Source organism: Rattus norvegicus, chromosome 7 (assembly GCF_036323735.1).
Source record: "Rattus norvegicus strain BN/NHsdMcwi chromosome 7, GRCr8, whole genome shotgun sequence".
Taxonomy (NCBI): Eukaryota; Metazoa; Chordata; class Mammalia; order Rodentia; family Muridae; genus Rattus; species Rattus norvegicus.
This window is the reverse complement of record NC_086025.1, coordinates 3,224,698-3,245,572: the sequence shown is the minus strand read 5'-3', so window position 1 is coordinate 3,245,572 and position 20,875 is coordinate 3,224,698. Positions and strand designations below refer to the sequence as shown.

Here is a 20,875-nt window from a genome sequence, read left to right as displayed (position 1 = left end):
CCCCACGTAGTGGAATGTCTAGTTTTCTGAGGAACCTCCAGACTGATTTCCAGAGTAGTTGTACCAGCTTGCAATCACACCTACAATACATATCCTATTTTAAAGGGATTAGCATGAATCAGACTTAGAGGAAGGAAAGACTGAAATTTTAAATGTAAGATTATGGAGGAGATGGAATAGATATTGTAAGAACCTTTCCCAAATGAAGAATCTCCAAATAAATCCAATCTAAAGCTTATAATGCTGCCTTGTGAGAAAATTTCAGGGTGGCAGGCCATAGAAATGCTAGCTGAAGAGGCTCCAGTTACAAACCAATATAATTTGACTTGATATTATATTCATATTGTCAAGGATCAATCACTAGGTGAATGTCACTATTCTTAAGAATGCAGATTATATTTGATAATGACACTTTGGAGTGATATAACACAATCAATTTTGTTATATTGTGTTTTATTTTGTAGAGATTGAAATTTAAAATATGTGCATGTGTTAATACATCATACAATGGATGACTATTCAGGATTTTAATGGGCTTCTGCCTTAAGTTCTGAAAAGGATCACTCTGAAATTTCTTATTTAATGGAGATGATGGTTATCTTGAAGATATTTTCGTAGATTGAAGCTGATGGTGTTCCAACATATGTATTCAGAGACTGAATCATTTTTTAGACATTATGACATAAAGTTTGTTACAAATATATCCTGCAGATTAAACAATTGTAAATATCTGACTGTAGGTATAATATTATTCACCATGTAAAGGTTATCCTTGTGTTACTCAAATGCTGAATTCTCTCTCATCATATCTTGTTTCAATTCAGACAAAGCATTGTAATGCATATTTGTAGAATCTCCTGTCTTAAGTTTGTGAAAACAATTCTTATCATTTATTCTTTTTTCCTATCATAAATACTGATAACCCAATGGTTGGGCAAAATAAAGAATGTGATAGAAACTTCTGTCAGCCACGGGAAGTTCAGATGAGCCATGTGGAAATGGTGTGAGAAGACAGCATGGAGAAGGACATCTGATGCTAGAACAATATTAAACTTCAAGTATTATGGGGATGGGGATGGTAGAAAATCAGATTAGCTTAGATGTTAATGTAAATCAATAACTGTCCAGATGTGGAGGTGAAGCTTGAAATAAATCTTGGTTTGTCTGTGTGGTTCTTGGGGAATACAGCTGCTAAAATAATTTATAATACAATAATCCATTTACATCTAACTACACTATTAAAGAAATGTTCATCAAAAAAAGGGGAATATGTATTCTCCCAGAAATAGATCAAACAATGCTTATTGACTTTACGTATTTTAAATGTCAATGAGACAGGAAGCATATGTGCGGTAAAACACTTGTTTTGAGGAAGCACTGCTGAGTTAAATGAGCCTACATTTGATCACCTCAGAATGTAAGTCAGGAACTGTGTTGCGTTAGGGAATAGGTTTTGTTTCCCCCCCCCCACAGGAGTAGAAAAGTTGTGCATTCCTTCAGAATTAATAAAGATAAAATTTATCTAGAGAAGACCTCCTGAAAATCTTGTCTGTACACATGAAGAATAAAGCTAAGAAAAACACAGTAGAAAGCATGAATGTTGATCACACTACATTGGAAGAGCTCTGAGAATGCTAAGACATATCATTGTACAGTCAACAAATCTTTTGGCTATAACATCCTCAGGATTTATTATTACATGTCACCATTTTATACAGTCTATGCAGTCTAAATGGACTTATAAATTTTATATCTTTCAGCTGCTCAAAGAGCAGAGATTCATCTTTAGTGGATATATGCACATTGCACATTTCATACATATGTTAATTGAGATATGTATGTTATATTTAAAACTTTATAGATTTTTCAGAGTAAAAGGACAAGACACCAATGATCCAGCCTCACAAAGTGACTCACTAGCTGTTTCATCAAAATTGTGCATCCAGAACAATTTCAAAGTGCTAGCTTAATGGTTCAGCCTTACAAACTGAAAATGATTTGCTTCTATAACAATCATGTGAACAGCTTCACCTTTTTAATCTTGGTTATGTTTTTATTTCTTTCTCCTAGTGATCTGACTTTATCTGCTTAATCTACCCTTGGTTTACATACTACTCAAAAAAATACAGATGGTTTAGAAACATGACCATCTTCATCCCCACCCATTCTAATACCGACTACATATGATTTTCTTTAGCAGAGTAATCACTTTGAAATTTAAGGGGTAACCGTGATATTTCAATTTTGCACACAAGTTCATTGGCTTCTCTAACTACAAAAACTAGATACAGAACATCTTTCTAGATATAAGGTGCATACAAAATATAAATATATTGATCATGCCTCAGCAAGAAAAACTAGAAATGAAAACTTGAAATGCAAAAAGAAATGAAAAATGTGTGAGGTAATAAATATATGATTTGATGATTTGTCACCATTTGCTCATGTTTAATATCATATTAGAAATACTAGAAATGAAAAACTAGAAATGAAAACTTGAAATGCCAAAAAGAAATGAAAAATGTGTGAGGTAATAAATATATGATTTGATGATTTGTCACCATTTGCTCATATTTAATATCATATTAGAAATACTAGAAATGAAAAACTAGAAATGAAAACTTGAAATGCCAAAAAGAAATGAAAAATGTGTGAGGTAATAAATATATGATTTGATGATTTGTCACCATTTGCTAATATTTAATATCATATCTGTACTAAAAAACATATGCAATACAATTTACCAATTAAAAGCAAAACATGAATAATTCAAATTTTTGGCAACTTTTTACAAGTATATGTGGACATTATTGACATGATTTGTTCAAGTCTGCACTCTTTTCTGAATAGCAGATCCTGTCATGATTTGATCTGTCCATCTCTTCTGTCCTGTTGCTTTAACCTTCATTATCACATTAAGGGAATTGTGAGACAGGTATCTATGTGTCTTTACATGTCCACCTATATTATCAGAGTAAGGGAATTTTGAGACAGGTATCTCTGTCTTTAGATGTTCAGGTGTTATCTTTACTGAGAGGTCCATAGTCATAGTAGAGTATACTCACAAAACAACACTGTGGACTACTTTTTTCCTATGAAATACATGGAGAAGCTAGGGCAGAACTGCTTGCCTAATTTGTACTGTGTGTCTGGTAAGGTGAAAGGGGTGGAATGTTTGATGTGGGGATGTTAAGTGCATGTGCGCCCATGTATGGAAGTCAGAGGAAACCTCCTGTGGAAAGTTCTCACCATGGGTTCTGGGAATCAAACTCAAGTACAATGATTTCTGGAAACAGGTATGAAATATACAATAACATTACCCATAGAGGTACATTTAGGAAGTAATTGGAGGAAGATAGTTATTGCAGAGTACAATCTTTGAAACTTTCATGGGGAAGTAGAGGGCAAGGTAGACTAGAGTTAAAGGGCTCCTCAGAAAAAACATCCTGTACAAGAAATAACTGCTGACATATGAAAATAGTCATAAAAATAGATGAACTAGGGCTTGGGGATTTAGCTCAGTGGTAGAGCGCTTGCCTAGCAAGCACAAGGCCCTGGGTTCGGTCCCCAGCTCCAAAAAAAAGAAAAAAAATTAGATGAACTAGAGTTTCGTTTTTAATGTATGACTGCAATTTACAATGCAACTTTAAACTTTGTTATTTAAAAAGCCCATAGTCTTTCGCAATACATCCCAGAAGACTTCTTTCACCTGCCAGTTTCTTAGGTATAAATGAAGGGGTTCAGAAGAGGGGTAATTGAAGTATACAGCAAAGCTACATCTTTAGACAATGGCCACTCTCTCCCTTGCAGATGGTTTAATATACATGAAGATGCAACTACCATACGTTGTAGAGACAACAATCATGTGGGAAGTGCAGGTGGAGAAGGCTTTGGTTCTTTGCTGTGCAGAAGGGAAATTCATAATAGTCATAATGATGAAAGAGTAAGAGAGACTTACTAGTACCAGTGTAACTATGAGTGTCACCACTGCTAAGACAAAGGACATCATTTCTAGGACATGAGTGTCTGTGCAGGAGATCTGCAAAATAGGAGAAGTTTCACACATAAAATGATCAATTACCCTGGAATCACAGAAATCCAGCTTTAGACCCATTGCCATGGGGGGAAAGATGATCAAGAACCCAGTCACCCAGGAGCTGAGGACAAGTTGATGACACACTCTGCTGTTCATGATGATAGGGTAATGTAATGGTCTGCAGATGGCAACGTATCGATCATAGGACATGGCAGCCAAGAGATAAAATTCTGTAACTCCCATAAAAAAAATAGAAAAACAACTGAGATGCACAACTATTATAGGAAATAGTTTTGTTTCCAGTCACAATGGTTGTCAAGAATCTGGGAATACACACTGTTGTGAACATGATTTCCAGAAAGGAGAAATTACGAAGAAAGAAATACATTGGAGTTTTGAGGTGAGGGTCCAGCAGAGTGAGGAGCACAATGACTAAATTCCCCAAGAGGCTGGTCATGTAATTGAGAAAGAGAAACAGAAAAACCACAATTTGCAATCCAGGGTCATCTGTCAATCCCAAAAGAATGAAGTCAAGTTCCATTGACTGATTTTTCATCCTCATCTGTGAGCCTTTGCAAACAAACATAGGAAACTAAAAACAAAATATTTGTGTGCATTAGAATTTATATACCTACACTAAAGCAGAAAGGGGGATATGTCATAAAATCCATCTTCAACTGTTTTCTAGCCTTAAATTTCAGGTGACACATAATTAGATGCCATAGGTCAATTAAAAACTTGTCCTAGTCTGTTTTTTGGAAACATTCTTCAAGTAGTCCCCATATCTCCCCCTAAAAAACAGATAGTGTTTTTTCATTAATTTGCATGAATGCTAATTAACATGTGTACTTCCAAATGGTCCCTATTATCATGCAGGCCAGAAGCTTCTGATCCCTTTCTTCTGCTTGGGCCTCTGAAGTAGCCGGGATTATAGACTTGTCCCACTGGTTCTTGCTTATTTATGGACTCTTAAAAACACTTTCTTTTTGAAATTATAGTTTAATTACAGTGTTTCCTCTGTCCATTTACTCTCTCTAAATTTACTATGTACTCTGCACTCTTGCTATCTTTCAAATTCCTAGGCTCTTTTTTCATAAATACATGTATATACATGTATTCCTAAATACATTAACTACAACCTGCTTAGTCTTTATAGTGTTACTTGTGTATGGTTTCAGGGGTGACAGTTGGTGTTGAATAACCAGTTGGTGTTCTCTTGCCTTTTATCTACTAGCATGCCTTCTTTCCTATATTTATTCCTTTTTCATTTATCTCATCAATATTGCTTTCCTTTCTATATACTAACTTTAAAAAATAATTTTGTGGAAAAACAATGCTACAAACATTATAGAATTTTAAAAAAATCAGTATTGGTGGTTAATTTTAAGATTGACTTCTTAAGATGTTCAGGTTTTAGTTACTAAGTACTTACAAGATTTCTTCAAGTGTACATATTTAATGTATTCCTATTATCCATAATGCATATTTTGAAAGATGACTAGATAGTATCCATTACTGATTGATGTAGGCTTAGCAGACTTATAAATATGGTATCACCAAATGGCAATAATTACTTATTAAGCATTTTCACATTATTTTATAAAACAGTCAAGGAAAAATAATTATAGATATAATAGCATAAAAATATTCATTTGTTAAATATAATCTCAAAATGCTCAGAATATTTTATAAAACATAAAAAATTCAGTACTCCGAACACAACTACCTTAATTGGACTTATTTAGTTTCACAATATAAAATTAATTTAAAATTACAACAGACTCACTTTTTTGTGTACATTAACCATTCTGCTTTGTTAAAGATAATTTCAGTTTGTGTGGCTATTTTTGTCACACAAGGCACAATACATAATATATGTCCATAAAGAATGTCCACATTCTTTCAAACTCACATTTACTATGGAATGTTGTGATTATGGTGATAATTTTATCACAAGCCATCTAATAGGCTGAATTTTGTAAAATTTAGCTTTCAGTGTTGAGATTGCTGTCTCTCCAGTGCTACAATTAGATGTCATTCTATATCCAAAAGCATTAGGATTAATAAGAATATCAACTCATTGCTGCAATATACACAACTCTTAGGTCAAAGAGATGCTTCATAGCCAACACTGTACTTAAAAATGTACTAGTTTCGCTGTCTCTTACTTCCAATTAACTCAGGGGATCTACTGAATTTACAGCGTACTCCTCTAGGGATCCCTGCTCCAATGTACTCATTAATAGTAATAAAAAAGTACCAAGGTCTATCAGAACTTTAGGAAAGCATCCCAGAGGAGTGTCACAAATGACTTAGAAAAGTCAAGAAAATGCTTTTCAGAAACATAAACAATTCAATGTAGCTGCAACATAGTTCAAAAATTAGTCCCCTGTTGGGTTTTATTTTTTCATAAGCTATGCTTATATGCATTATCTTCTTATTTTGTTGGGGTGTTTTGTTTTGTTTTGTTTTACATTGGTGTAATCTTATTTATTTTTTGTTTTTGCTCTGTCTCTTTGGTATCCCAGCTTCCTAATCATCAATAAGAGCTGTGTAACTAGGATTAGAAAGATTGTTGTATGATTAAGAGTACTGACTTTCAGGGGCTGGGGATTTAGCTCAGTGGTAAAGCGCTTACCTAGGAAGCGCAAGGCCCTGGGTTCGGTCCCCAGCTCCGAAAAAAATAGAACCAAAAAAAAACCAAACAAAAAAAAAAGAGTACTGACTTTCTTATACAAGACCTGCATTTGAATCCTAACACCCATATGACATCACAACAGCATGCAACTCCAGTCCCAGTAAATATAACACCTTCTTCTGGTCTCCATAAGCAGAGCACATGTGTGGTGTACAGACACGCATGCAGACAGAACACTCATACACAGAAAATAAAAGAATGTTTTGAAAAATAAAAAAAGAGCAATGTGAAGTTGACCTCTAAGTTTTCTTTCAATATTTTAAAATTATCAAGTATTATATTATTATACTTATATAATTCTCTTAAACGAGTTTTGTTTGTGATATAAATCAAGTATGTATTAACTTATATCTTTGTGGATATCCACATTTACAACTCCAAGGATCACTGAAGTAATAATCTATGGGCAAAACCATAAATATCCAGTGGAAAAATGTTTAAAAGGTGCATTACATTCATTTAACAAACCAATAGCAGTTTCTTCCTCTCTGGTGCCTGTGACTTCATCTGCAATGATATTTTTTCTGAGTTCACAGTATCAGTTTCAAAGCGTGCCCTCTGTCTTCCTCATTGAGTGATTACTAAACTCAACAATAGATTGGTTGTACACATAATAATCCATGCCAATTTTGGTATAGCTATTACACCTTGCTTGGCACTTTTATAATATAACATACAGGTTCAATGGCTGAAGCTTTGCTTTCCTTTCTGCTTTCATTTGGATGTTCATAGTATAACTTCTAGTTGTACAGATTAGGCATGGCCATATAGGTCTTGCTCTTGATATTTATATCTACAAAGCCTTAGTTTCTAATAGTATTTCTATTGTCAGCCCCTATTACCAAGAAAGTGAGAAAATCTGGAAAATGGATCTCAGAACAAGTTTTGTGGGAAAAATTTCAACATCCTCTAAGAGTTAACCTGTGCTGGAATGATAGCAGCTTCCATATTCATCCTAGCAACTGCAACACTGTGTTTTACTATTTTTTGTTTCATTTTAATTGTTTCTTTCTTTATTTCATTTAGTTAGCTTTGGAGTCTGTATATGTATGTGTGTATCCAAAAATAAGTGAGTGCTTCCAAACCACATGTAGACATTGGAGAACAACTCTTGGATGTCAATTTTTTCTTGCTATCCATGAGACCCAAGGGCTGAACTCAAGTCATCAGGCCTTCACACAATTAACTCTACTTACTGGACAATGTTGCTGGTTCCACCACTATTTTAAAGTCAAAAAGTATGACACCATAGCCTTACTCTCTTCCAAGATGCTACGTGAGTGATCATTTATGGGGGGAAAGCAAAAGATTAACTATTGTAACTGTGTTTACAGAGGCACAGAATTGGCTGTTAAATATTGTAGGGAAAAACAATGAAAGAAGACAAAAATATGCATCATGTAAGTAAGATCAAAATACAAAAAATTTAACTTAAAATGGATAAAAAAACTTTCTATGATCATAGATTACTAGAACTGATGTTGTTGATGTAGCTATATTGCCTAAAGCAGTCTACTGATCAATACAATTCCCCTCATAATCCAAATGACAGTCTTTGCAGAACTTGAAAAAATCAAATAAATCCGTACTCCCAAATGAAACATAAAAGAAATCTGAGGGATCTAGCTCTCATCAATTGTTCTATAATATATATATATATATGTATATATATATATATATATGTGTGTGTGTGTGTGTGTTTGTGTGTGTGTGTATGTGTGTGTGTATGATTTTTCTTGACATGCATATATATACATATATTTAAATACATATATATGCAATTGCATTTAGGATTATAATAAATGTAGTTCTTGCCTCCAAGGTTCTAGTGATAGACATTTGCATAGTGTCCCATCTTTTGTTAAAAGAAGGAAATGTATTTTGTGTATTCCTGTAGTTTTGCAAAAGTGGACATAATTACATAAGTCATTCTACATACAGGATTTCTAGGCTAGGACTATTCACATCGTAAATGCTGATGGCTTCTATTCATACAAACTATCTGTTTCATATCTATTCCACTATTCTGGTTAACATATATTGTTCTTCAAATCCGGATTGATTTAAGAAGAACAATTTGCCAGTCATGGGTAGTCTATTGTTTTCCAGTTATAATGGAAATTAAGAGGACATCTTGATTTAAAGGACACCCACACATTTAATTTTACACAGATTGCTCATATTTTTTATAAAAAAGCTAAACTAGAATATAAAAGGAAGGACCGTGGAACATGGGATATGAAGTGAAAGAAGACTCTCTTGGAAAATGGTAGTGTAGAAAGGGACTAAAGGATAGTGGGGGGATGAGATGAGAATTGGAGGGTAAGAATGAGAATCAAGAATAATGACCTATGTATTCATAAAACTTCCATTATGAAACCAATTACTTGTGTAATATACAAAATTAAAAATTTCACAATAATTTACAGACGTATCACCTACTATTAAATAAGACAAAAGCAATTGATGAACAAATAAAATAAATTATAAAATATACACAGTATCTCTTCTGGAGAATAGCCCTCCCACTCTTATGATCAAAGGGCCAGCTCTCCTGCTTGCTATTAACAGTAACTGATGAGGCAGAGGTGTGCCACAGCCCAGCAGACAAGAGGCAGGACCAGCTCTCCCACACTCATGCACTTAGTTTAGTTGTCACGCACTACCCAGCCATTGGGATCAGTTCTACTGTTCTACCCAGTTAAGTTCATGGAATGCTCTCCCACTCTCATGACCCATGACTCTCCTGTCAGCCTTTGGTGGTGACAACAGAAGTAGGGGTAGGGGATCCCTCTCATACTCGTGCAGACAAGCTTGCTCAACCACAACCCCCACATCAAGTCCCAGCTGCACTGTGCATTCCAAATGAGGTGCAGGGCCTGCTTCCCCAAGTGCTGCAGCAGGTCAGGGGCAGGGAAAGCTCTCCATTGTGATAACCCAGGGGCCAGCTCTTCTTCCTGTCAAAGGTGGCAACTGGAAATAGGCTTAGGAAGGTATTTTTCCCTGGTCCACACCACTGCCCAGATGAGTGGTAGGAACAGCTCTCCCATACTCCTATCCCCAGAGGTTGGCTCACCTGAAGCTCCCTGGGGCTCTCCTGAGTTCAGCAGCTGGCTAGGGGTAAGGCCAGCTTTCCCACAATGCTTAGATGAGGGTGGGACCAGTTCTGCATAGTCCTCATATTAACATTTCCCCAGGTGGCAGGAAAAACCAGGGGTATCTGCCTGGCCCTTGATGGTAACAGATCTGTACTGCTTCCAGGCCAAAGACCCAGATGTGGCAGCCCAGGCTAGGACCCCACCATGGTCCCAGGTACCATAACTGTCTACTCACATCAAAGTGTTCCTCACTACCCTTGAGTCTCCAGATCTACCCATCTTCATACCATTCCCTTCTGTTTCTCTTTTATTTCTCCATCACTTACTTGCTTCTCTTCATGGTCCCTGGAGTCTCTGAGTGTCTGGAGTCATCTCAGGAGTGGACTCAGGTTGCATTATGGCATCTTGCCGGAGCCATCTTGGGCATGATTTGAACCCCACCAACCACGGCTCCAGTAGTGGCCAACTGGTGGTCTGTCTCAAGCTAGCTTCCGGTCCAGGCCCCATGGCACCAGTCTGATGGTCATATCAGGCTTGCTCCTCACCTGACCATCCCATGTGAGCACATGCTATGGTCCTTGTTCTTGGACTCACTGCCACCGGAGCTCATAGTCTCAAGTTCAGTTTATCTAGCCTCTAGCTTGCTCTTTGTCCTGGGAACTGTCTGGGCCTACCTGGCACCAACCTGGTGGTCATCTTAGGCTAATTCCTTGTCCAAGCCTCCCGGTGCTGAATTGATACTCTCAGGCTTGCTTTTGTTCAGGGAATGTTAGGCTATTAATCATTCAGATATTCATAGATCAGACACTGAGTGTTGAAATAGCCTTTTCCTCTCTGCCATTTACATGTGACACAGCAGCCTCACCTGCAACACTTCGAGAAGCAGGCAGAAAGTATCAAATTTAAAATGTATAATATTCTAAACTCATACTTTTTGTCATCTTGACAGATTCCATCTGCCATGTCTACACACACATGCACACACACACACACACACACACACACACAGAGCGAGAGAGAGAGAGAGAGAGAGAGAAACTATAGACAAAGTGTCACAAAGGCTACAGCATAAACTATTAATTGGCTAATTTAAAATATAAAGAAAATAGAAGTTCACTGGGAACTGTAAAACCATTTTATGTGTCCCTCTATGATACTATAGCTATTACATATTCACTTTTATAAGTATGTGTTAGTTTAAAATTTTAATTTTTTAATTAAAATATTCTATTTAATGTTTTGTGTTTTTAAATTAGAACATCAGTACTTCATTTCATAATTATATTTATACATAATTTGCATTTTTAATCTTCCTTCCTACTTCTCTCCAAACCACCTCAAACCTGTACCCTTTCTTCCCAACCTGGTCTCTTCCTTTTATGTTATGTAAAGTGTTACATCTTCTATGTTTTGAAATCCTCTTTTCTAGCTTTGAGTTATATGGTCTACACTCATAATCACAGTCTCATATGAATATACATATGCATATACATATGAATATACATATGAATATACATATGAATATGCATATGAATATATGTACCCTAGACATCTGCAAACATATAAAAATTAAAATTGAATGTGCCTAAATATTCAATTCTTTTTTTTAATTTTCTGAGTCTAAGCTACTTTACCCAATATATAATTTTCAGATAAAGTTAACTCCCTACAAATTTTACCATTTAATTTCTTGTTTATGGCTAAATAAAATTTCATTTGATGATTGTTCCACACATTAATCTGTTGTTGAACAACTAAGGTGGTCCCGTTTTCTTGGTATTGTGAATTGAGCAAATGCAACACGAATGCTCAAGTACCTCTGTGGTAGTATTTTGAGTCCTTTGGGTATATGCTTATGAATGGGTCACGTGCAAGTTTTAATTTTAGCTTTTCAGAGAGCTCCATATTGATTTGCATAATGGATGTAACATGTTACACTCATACTGCGGCAAATAAAGTTTTCTGATATGTAAAGATACTAAAATGCTTTCATTTGTTTATTTTTTCTGTGCCTTTGAGATGTGCAGATGAATAGAATTAAAATTCTACTCTTTCTTATTTATTTATTTATTTATTTATTTATTAACTAATTTATTTTTTATTTACTTGAGTATTTCTTATATACATTTCGAGTGTTATTCCCGTTCCGGTTTCCGGGCAAACATCCCCCCAATCCCTCCCCCTCCCCTTCTTTATGGGTGTTCCCCTCCCCATCCTCCCCCATTGTCGCCCTGCCCCAGACAATCTAGTTCACTGGGGGTTCAGTCTTAGCAGGACCCAGGGCTTCCCCTTCCACTGGTGCTCTTACTAGGATATTCATTGCTACCTATGAGGTCAGAGTCCACAATCAGTCCATGTATAGTCTTTAGGTAGTGGCTTAGTCCCTGGAAGCTCTGGTTGCTTGGCATTGTTGTACATACGGGGTCTCGAGCCCCTTCAAGCTCTTCCAGTTCTTTCTCTGATTCCTTCAACGGAGGTCCTATTCTCAGTTTAGTGGTTTGCTGCTGGCATTCGCCTCTGTATTTGCTGTATTCTGGCTGTGTCTCTCAGGAGCGATCTACATACGGCTCCTGTCGGTCTGCACTTCTTTGCTTCATCTATCTTGTCTAATTGGATGGCTGTATATGTGTGGGCCACATGTGGGGCAGGCTCTGAATGGGTGTTCCTTCTGTGTCTGTTTTAATCTTTGCCTCTCTATTCCGTGCCAAGGGTATTCTTGTTCCCCTTTTAAAGAAGGAGTGAAGCATTCACATTTTGATCATCCGTCTTGAGTTTCATTTGTTCTACGCATCTAGGGTATTGCAAGCATTTGGGCTAATAGCCACTTATCAATGAGTGCATACCATGAGTGTTTTTCTGTGATTGGGTTACCTCACTTAGGATGATATTTTCCAGTTCCAACCATATGCCTACGAATTTCATAAAGTAATTGTTTTTGATGGCTGAGTAATATTCCATTGTGTAGATGTACCACAATTTCTATATCCATTCCTCTGTTGAAGGGCATCTGGGTTCTTTCCAGTTTCTGGCTATTATAAATAAGGCTGCAATGACCATAGTGGAGGACATGTCTTTTTTATATGTTGGGGCATCTTGTGAGTATATGCCCAAGAGAGGTATAGCTGGATCCTTAGGCAGTTCAATGTCCAATTTTCTGAGGAACCTCCAGACTGATTTCCAGAATGGTTGTACCAGTCTGCAATTCCACCAACAGTGGAGGAGTGTTCCTCTTTCTCCGCCTCCTCGCCAGCATCTGCTGTCATCTGAGTTTTTGATCTTGGCCATTCTCAATGGTATGGGTGAAATCTCAGGGTTGTTTTGATTTGCATTTCCCTTAGGACTAAAGATGTTGAACATTTCTTTAGGTGTCTCTCAGCCATTCGGCATTCCTCAGCTGTGAATTCTTTGTTTAGCTCTGAACCCCATTTTTAATAGGGTTATTTGTCTCCCTGCGGTCTAACTTCTTGAGTTCTTTGTATATTTGGGATATAAGGCCTCTATCTGTTGTAGGATTGGTACAGATATTTTCCCAATCTGTTGGTTGGGCTTTTGTCCTAACCACAGTGTCCTTTGCCTTACAGAAGCTTGGCAGTTTTATGAGATCCAATTTGTCGATTCTTGATCTTAGAGCATAAGGATTAGTGTTTTGTTCAGGAAATTTTTTCCAGTGCCCACGTGTTTGAAATGCTGCCCTAGTTTTTCTTCTATTGGTTTGACTGTATCTGGTTTGATGTGGAGGTCCTTGATCCACTTGGACCTAAGCTTTGTACAGGGTGATAAGCATGGATCAATCTGCATTCTTCTACATGTTGACCTCCAGTTGAACCAGCACCATTTGCTGAAAATGCTGTCTTTTTTCCATTGGATGGTTTTGGCTCCTTCGTCAAAAATCAAGTGTCCATAGGTGTGTGGGTTCATTTCTGGGTCTTCAATTCTGCTGCATTGGTCTATTTGTCTGTCTCTGTACCAATCCCACGCAGTTTTTATCATTATTGCTCTGTAATACTGCTTGAGTTCAGGGATAGTGATTCCCAAGCAAAAGGATATACATTCTTCTCAGCTCCTCATGGTACTTTCTCCAAAATTGAACTTATAAATGGTGGAAAAAAGGGCCCCAACAGGTACAGAAAGATAGAAATAATCCAATGCTTGCTATCGGACCACCACGGCCTAAGACTGGTCTTCAATAATAATAAGGGAAGAATGCCCATGTATACGTGGAAATTGAACAATGCTCTACTCAATGATAACCTGGTCAAGGAAGAAATAAAGAAAGAAATTAAAGACTTTTTAGAATTTAATGAAAATGAAGGTACAACATACCCAAACTTATGGGACACAATGAAAGCTGTGCTAAGAGCAAAACTCATAGCGCTGAGTGCCTGCAGAAAGAAACAGGAAAGAGCATATGTCACCAGCTTGACAGCACACCTAAAAGCTCTAGAACAAAAAGAAGCAAATACACCCAGGAGGAGTAGAAGACAGGAAATAATCAAACTCAGAGCTGAAATCAACCAAGTAGAAACAAAAAGGACCATAGGAAGAATCAACAGAACCAAAAGTTGGTTCTTTGAGAAAATCAACAAGATAGATAAACCCTTAGCCAGACTAATGAGAGGACACAGAGAGTGTGTCCAAATTAACAAAATCAGAAATGAAAAGGGAGACATAACTACAGATTCAGAGGAAATTCAAACAATCATCAGATCTTACTATAAAGCCTATATTCAACAAAACTTGAAAATCTGCAGGAAATGGACAATTTCCTAGACAGATACCAGGTACGGAAGTTAAATCAGGAACAGATATACCAGTTAAACAACCCCATAACTCCTAAGGAAATAGAAGCAGTCATTAAAGGTCTCCCAACCAAAAATAGCCCAGGTCCAGACGGGTTTAGTGCAGAATTCTATCAGACCTTCATAGAAGACCTCATACCAATATTATCCAAACTATTCCACAAAATTAAATAGATGGATCACTACCGAATTCCTTCTATGAAGCCACAATTACTCTTATACCTAAACCACACAAAAACACAACAAAGAAAGAGAACGTCAGACCAATTTCCCTTATGAATATCGACGCAAAAATACTCAATAAAATTCTGGCAAACCAAATCCAAGAGCACATCAAAACAATCATCCACCATGATCAAGTAGGCTTCATCCCAGGCATGCAGGAATGGTTTAATATACGGAAAACCATCAACGTGATCCATTATATAAACAAACTGAAAGAACAAAACCACATGATCATTTCATTAGATGCTGAGAAAGCATTTGACAAAATTCAGCACCCCTTCATGATAAAAGTCCTGGAAAAAATTGGAATTCAAGGCCCATACTTAAACATAGTAAAAGCCATATACAGCAAACCAGTTGCTAACATTAAACTAAATGGAGAGAAACTTGAAGCAATCCCACTAAAATCAGGGACTATACTAGGCTGCCCACTCTTTCCCTACTTATTCAATATAGTTCTTGAAGTTCTAGCCAGAGCAATCAGACAACAAAAGGAGGTCAAGGGGATACAGACTGGAAAAGAAGAAGTCAAAATATCACTATTTGCAGATGATATGATAGTATATTTAAGTGATCCCAAAAGTTCCACCAGAGAACTCCTAAAGCTGATAAACAACTTCAGCAAAGTGACTGGGTATAAAATTAACTCAAATAAATCTTTAGCCTTCCTCTACACAAAAGAGAATCAAGCCGAGAAAGAAATTAGGGAAGCGACACCCTTCATAATAGGCCCAAATAATATAAAGTACCTCGGTGTGACTTTAACCAAGCAAATAAAAGATTTGTAGAATAAGAACTTCAAGACTCTGAAGAAAGAAATTGAAGTAGACCTCAGAAGATGGAAAGGTCTCCCATGCTCATGGATCAATATAGTAAAAATGGCCATGTTACCAAAAGTGATCTACAGATTCAATGCAATCCCCATCAAAATACCAATCCAATTCTTCAAAGAGCTAGACAGAACAATTTGCAAATTAATCCTGAATAACAAAAAACCCAGGATAGCTAAAACTATCCTCAACAATAAAATTCTACTCTTAACAAAGCATCCTTTGCTGTATAGTTCACTTGGTTTCAAACAATCCCCCAGACAATTAAGAACAAGTTATTTCCCGAGTGTACAGTCCATGTGATTACTAGGAAAGCTAAGTTTGGCGGAAGGGAAAGTGAGTTTATTGTATGATCTCATTAGCTTACAATGCTTTTATCTTCCTATACTGAGTGATATCTGAACAGGTATGTCATGACTGCATTGCATCTCCTGAATTAACCTCTACTTGCCTCCTTCCTTTCTTCAAGCTAGTCTGTCAGGAATTTATAGTGAACAGAAGGTAAAGTTGTCTTATACTTATGTAATACTCATTCTTTAACTTCTGCAGGGAACTTTAAAATGTCACACTATACCTTTCCCTAGAAATTAAAGAATTATGGTGATTCAAGTCAGAACATTTTACAGTGCAGTTCCTAGTCATAATACTGTTCGTATGGAAGGATCAACAATATTTTATAGAGAGGCAAGCATATTTCTATGAATTACAAGCCAATCTGGTCTACATAGTGTGTTCCAGGCCAGTCAAAGGTACATAGCAAAATATTCCCATTATACAAATATATACATGAATGCCAAAAAAGTAAATGCCAAAAGTTATTCTGAAGAATATAATAAAATATATTTGGTATTTTGGGAAATTTTGAGATTACATTTCAATGGGAATTATACATTTCTAATCTAAGGCTATACAATATAAGAAAAGAGTGTTGTGCATTTTAAATAAATTCATGTTGTCTGTTTTTTCTTTTTTTTTACTTCACCTTTCTTAAATTTATTTTTTTATTAGATATATTTCTTTACTAACATTTCAAATGTTATTCCCTTTCCCGGTTTCCTGTCCATAAGTCCCCATCCCCTCACCCTCCCCATACTGGTATTCCCCCTATCCATCCCCTTTACTGCCCCCTCCATATTCCCCTGCACTGGGGTCCAACCTTGGCAGGACCAAGGGCTTCCCCTTCCCCTGGTGCCCAACAAGGCTATTCTCTGCTACATATGCATTTGGAGCCCTGGGTCAGTCCATGTATAGACTTTGGTAGTGGTTTAATCCCTGGAAGCTCTGGTTGGTCGGCATTGTTGTTCTTATGGGGTTGCAAGCTCCTTCAACTCTTTCAATCCTTCCTCTAATTCTCCCCAAGGAGGTCCTGTTCTCAGTTCAGTGGTTTGCTGCTAGCATCGACCTCTGTATTGGACCTGCTCTGGATGTGTCTCTCAGGACAGATCTGTATCAGGTCCCTTTCATTGGCTTCACCTTTAATCTTTTTTTTTATTATTTTTTTTATTAACTTGAGTATTTCTTATATACATTTCAAGTGTTATTCCCTTTCCCGGTTTCCAGGCAAACATCACCCTCCCCCCTCCCCTTCCTTATGGGTGTCCCCCTCCCAACCCTCCCCCCATTGCCGCCCTCCCCCCATAGTCTAGTTCACTGGGGGTTCAGTCTTAGCAGGACCCAGGGCTTCCCCTTCCACTGGTGCTCTTACTAGAATATTTATTGCTACCTATGGGGTCAGAGTCCAGGGTCAGTCCATGTATAGTATTTATGTAGTGGCTTAGTCCCTGGAAGCTCTGGTTGCTTGACATTGTTGTACTTTTGGGGTCCCGAGCCCCTTCAAGCTCTTCCAGTTCTTTCTCTGATTCCTTCAACGGGGGACCTATTCTCAGTTCAGTGGTTTGCTGCTGGCATTCGCCTCTGTATTTGCTGTATTCTGGCTGTGTCTCTCAGGAGCGATCTACATACGGCTCCTGTCGGTCTGCACTTCTTTGCTTCATCCATCTTGTCCAATTGGGTGGCTGTATATGTATGGGCCACCTGTGGGGCAGGCTCTGAATGGGTGTTCCTTCTGTGTCTGTTTTAATCTTTGCCTCTCCCTTCCCTGCCAAGGGTATTCTTTTTCCTCATTTAAAGAAGGAGTGAAGCATTCACATTTTGATCATCTGTCTTGAGTTTCATTTGTTCTAGGGATCTAGGGTAATTCAAGCATTTGGGCTAATAGCCACTTATCAATGAGTGCATACCATGTATGTCTTTCTGTGATTGGGTTAGCTCACTCAGGATGATATTTTCCAGTTCCAACCATTTGCCTACGAATTTCATAAACTCGTTGTTTTTGATAGCTGAGTAATATTCCATTGTGTAGATGTACCACATTTTCTGTATCCATTCCTCTGTTGAAGGGCATCTGGGTTCTTTCCATTTTCTGGCTATTATAAATAAGGCTGCGATGAACATAGTGGAGCACGTGTCTCTTTTATATGTTGAGGCATCTTTTGGGTATATGCCCAAGAGAGGTGTAGCTGGATCCTCAGGCAGTTCAATGTCCAATTTTCTGAGGAACCTCCAGTCTGTTTTTTCAAATGCTATAATTAAAAAGTATTGGAGAACTCCTCCAATTATCATTTCAACATTTATTCTTAGTATAAGCACATTTAATATAGTTTGACAATTCCTCAAACAATAATAAGTAGATTTTTGGCTTGAATGTTTAATTATAAATTAATGACAAATATGTATACTGCAAAAAGTACATCAGTAATTATCAAAACATTATATGGAAAAGGGGAAATGTCCATTATAACTTTTAATAATTATCTCTTTCCAAGATATCCTGATATAACAAGCATATCCTGTTATAGACAGAGAAAAATATCACAAAAAATGAAGAACTTAGGCAACAGACATTATGCTGTTTACTGGATATTAGTTTGTAAACAGGTCAGCTAGTTTAAACATGTATGTTATAAGTTCAATAAAGTAAATCTAACAATTTTTACATTTAATCTGGATAGACTTCAACGAGGAAAGCAATGCTTTATTTCCAAACAAAAGAATAAAACTTCCTTGTCAATTCCTTTTAGTTCTCAAAAAAGTAAGGGTAAAAACACTAAGCAAATATTTAAAAGTTCATTTTCATTAAACTATTTCATATGATAATCATATAAATGTATTGTTTATTTTATTTCTATCTTCTAGATATTTTATTAATATTACTCTTACCATAACCAACATAATGATAATCCTACATCTCCCTGGGTGCAAGCACACAAGTACTTGTGGTTATACATAAAAATGATTTTTCTAAGAATGAAATTTTTACAATATTATGCATTGTATATTAGTTCATTGAATTCTTTCAATAAATCCTGTAAGTTTCAAATAGCATCAGAATTTACTTTAAATATCACATATTTCAGTTATAAAAGCAGATAGTATCAGAAACTAGAAATTAATACATGTGCTTTTCAGGCAGCTATTTCATGACAGTGTACAAATTACAGGTAAAGTTAATAATTACCATGGAGCAATCTGTCTTTCACGGTTGCATTGCTCTCATGGAAATTTTGGGTGTAAGCGAAGGTTTCATATATAAACACTAATAAGGGAATTTTAAACACTGATCCATAAGTATATTTCACTTTTTAACATAGTATATGGTCTCTGTTTCAATAGTAATGAACAAGTATTGGCTTTGACCTGCATGCTTTGAAGATAAATTAATGACATCTATATGTATTTATGAAGGAAGACAATACTGATTATCAAAGTGTTAGTTGAAATTTGGCAAAATTCTTACAAGAAATTTTGAGATGGTAATATCAAAATATCGAGATTTCAATTCTGCACCATTAAATAAAATGTTCGATCTCTTTGTCATAAATATGTTTTGTCAGAAGAGAAAAAATTATGAAAGACTACACTATAATTACAGAGTTTGTGCTCTTGGTAATATCAGACAACAGAGAGCTTCAGGTAGCAATCTTCATCTTTTTATTCATAACTTACACAGTAAGCATCATTGGAAACCTAACCATCATCATCCTCACATTGCTGGACTCTCACTTAAAGACTCCTATGTATTATTTCCTTCATAATTTCTCCTTTTTAAAAGTTATGTTCACTGTGTTCCATTCCCAGATTTTGGCATCAATAATTAATAAAGTCAAAACCATTTCCTATAATAATTGTTTGGCTCAGTTATTTTTCTTCATCATCATGGGGGGGTGACAGAATTTTTTCTTCTACAGTTAGAATCACTATGTTGCCATTTGCATGCCACTTCACTACACCCTCATCATGAATCAGAAAGCCTGCACCCTTCTTGTCCTCACCTCATGGCTAGCAGAATTCTTGACCATCTTCCCACCACTTAAAAAAGTTGGATTTCTGTGCTTCCAATGTCATCATTCACTTCTACTGTGACTATTTTCCCCTTTTACAGCTGTCTTGCTTGATACTTAGTTCCTAGAAGTGACTGGTTTCTATGTTGCTCTGGTTTCTCTACTGTCCATGATGGCATTGGTGATTTTATCTTACATGTGCATTTTCAAGACTATTTTAAGAATTCCATCAGTCAGTCAGAGGAAAAAGGCTTTCTCCACCTGTTCCTCTCACATGATTGTCATTTCCATGTCTTAAGGAAGCTGTATATTTATCTATGTGAAGCCTTCAGCAAATGAAAGAACATCACTGACCAAAACAGTGGCTATTTTTAGGACTTCAGTTGCTCCCATGTTGAACCCTTTCATTTATACCTTGAGAAACCAGCAAGTAAAACAAGTTTTTAAAGACTTGGTTCAAAAGGCAGGTTTTTACAGGAACAAATGGAAAAAAATGTGTTTATGTGAAGAGATGTCATTGTAAATATTCGATAAAATTTAATGGAAACTTAATTCCTTTATATATTTTACTGATATTGTAGAATCTATCTCAATGCTCTCTCACCATGTAACTCTTGTGCTTCCTCTTTGTAGCCCAGGCTTGGCTGAGGCACTATTTCTTAAACCTCATTCTCCAAAGTAGCTTGGATCACAGCCATGACCACACATTTCAATCTGGTTAAAAAACATGAGGGTAAATTGTTAGCCTTGAAAACATACATACAAGTGACATACTATGGAATTAACAGGTTTTATTTAGGAATACACACACACACACACACACACACACACACACACACACTTAAAAAG

General features: G+C 36.5%; 3 pseudogenes; 1 reads left to right on the top strand and 2 right to left on the bottom strand.

The window, feature by feature from the left end:
- Window positions 3,647-4,592, bottom strand: Or6c6-ps1 (olfactory receptor family 6 subfamily C member 6, pseudogene 1; annotated as a pseudogene).
- Window positions 10,598-10,719, bottom strand: LOC120093998 (small nucleolar RNA SNORA17; annotated as a pseudogene).
- Window positions 10,720-19,592: 8,873 nt separating this feature from the next.
- Window positions 19,593-20,549, top strand: Or6c3l-ps2 (olfactory receptor family 6 subfamily C member 3 like, pseudogene 2; annotated as a pseudogene).
- The last annotated feature ends 326 nt before the right edge of the window (window positions 20,550-20,875 follow it).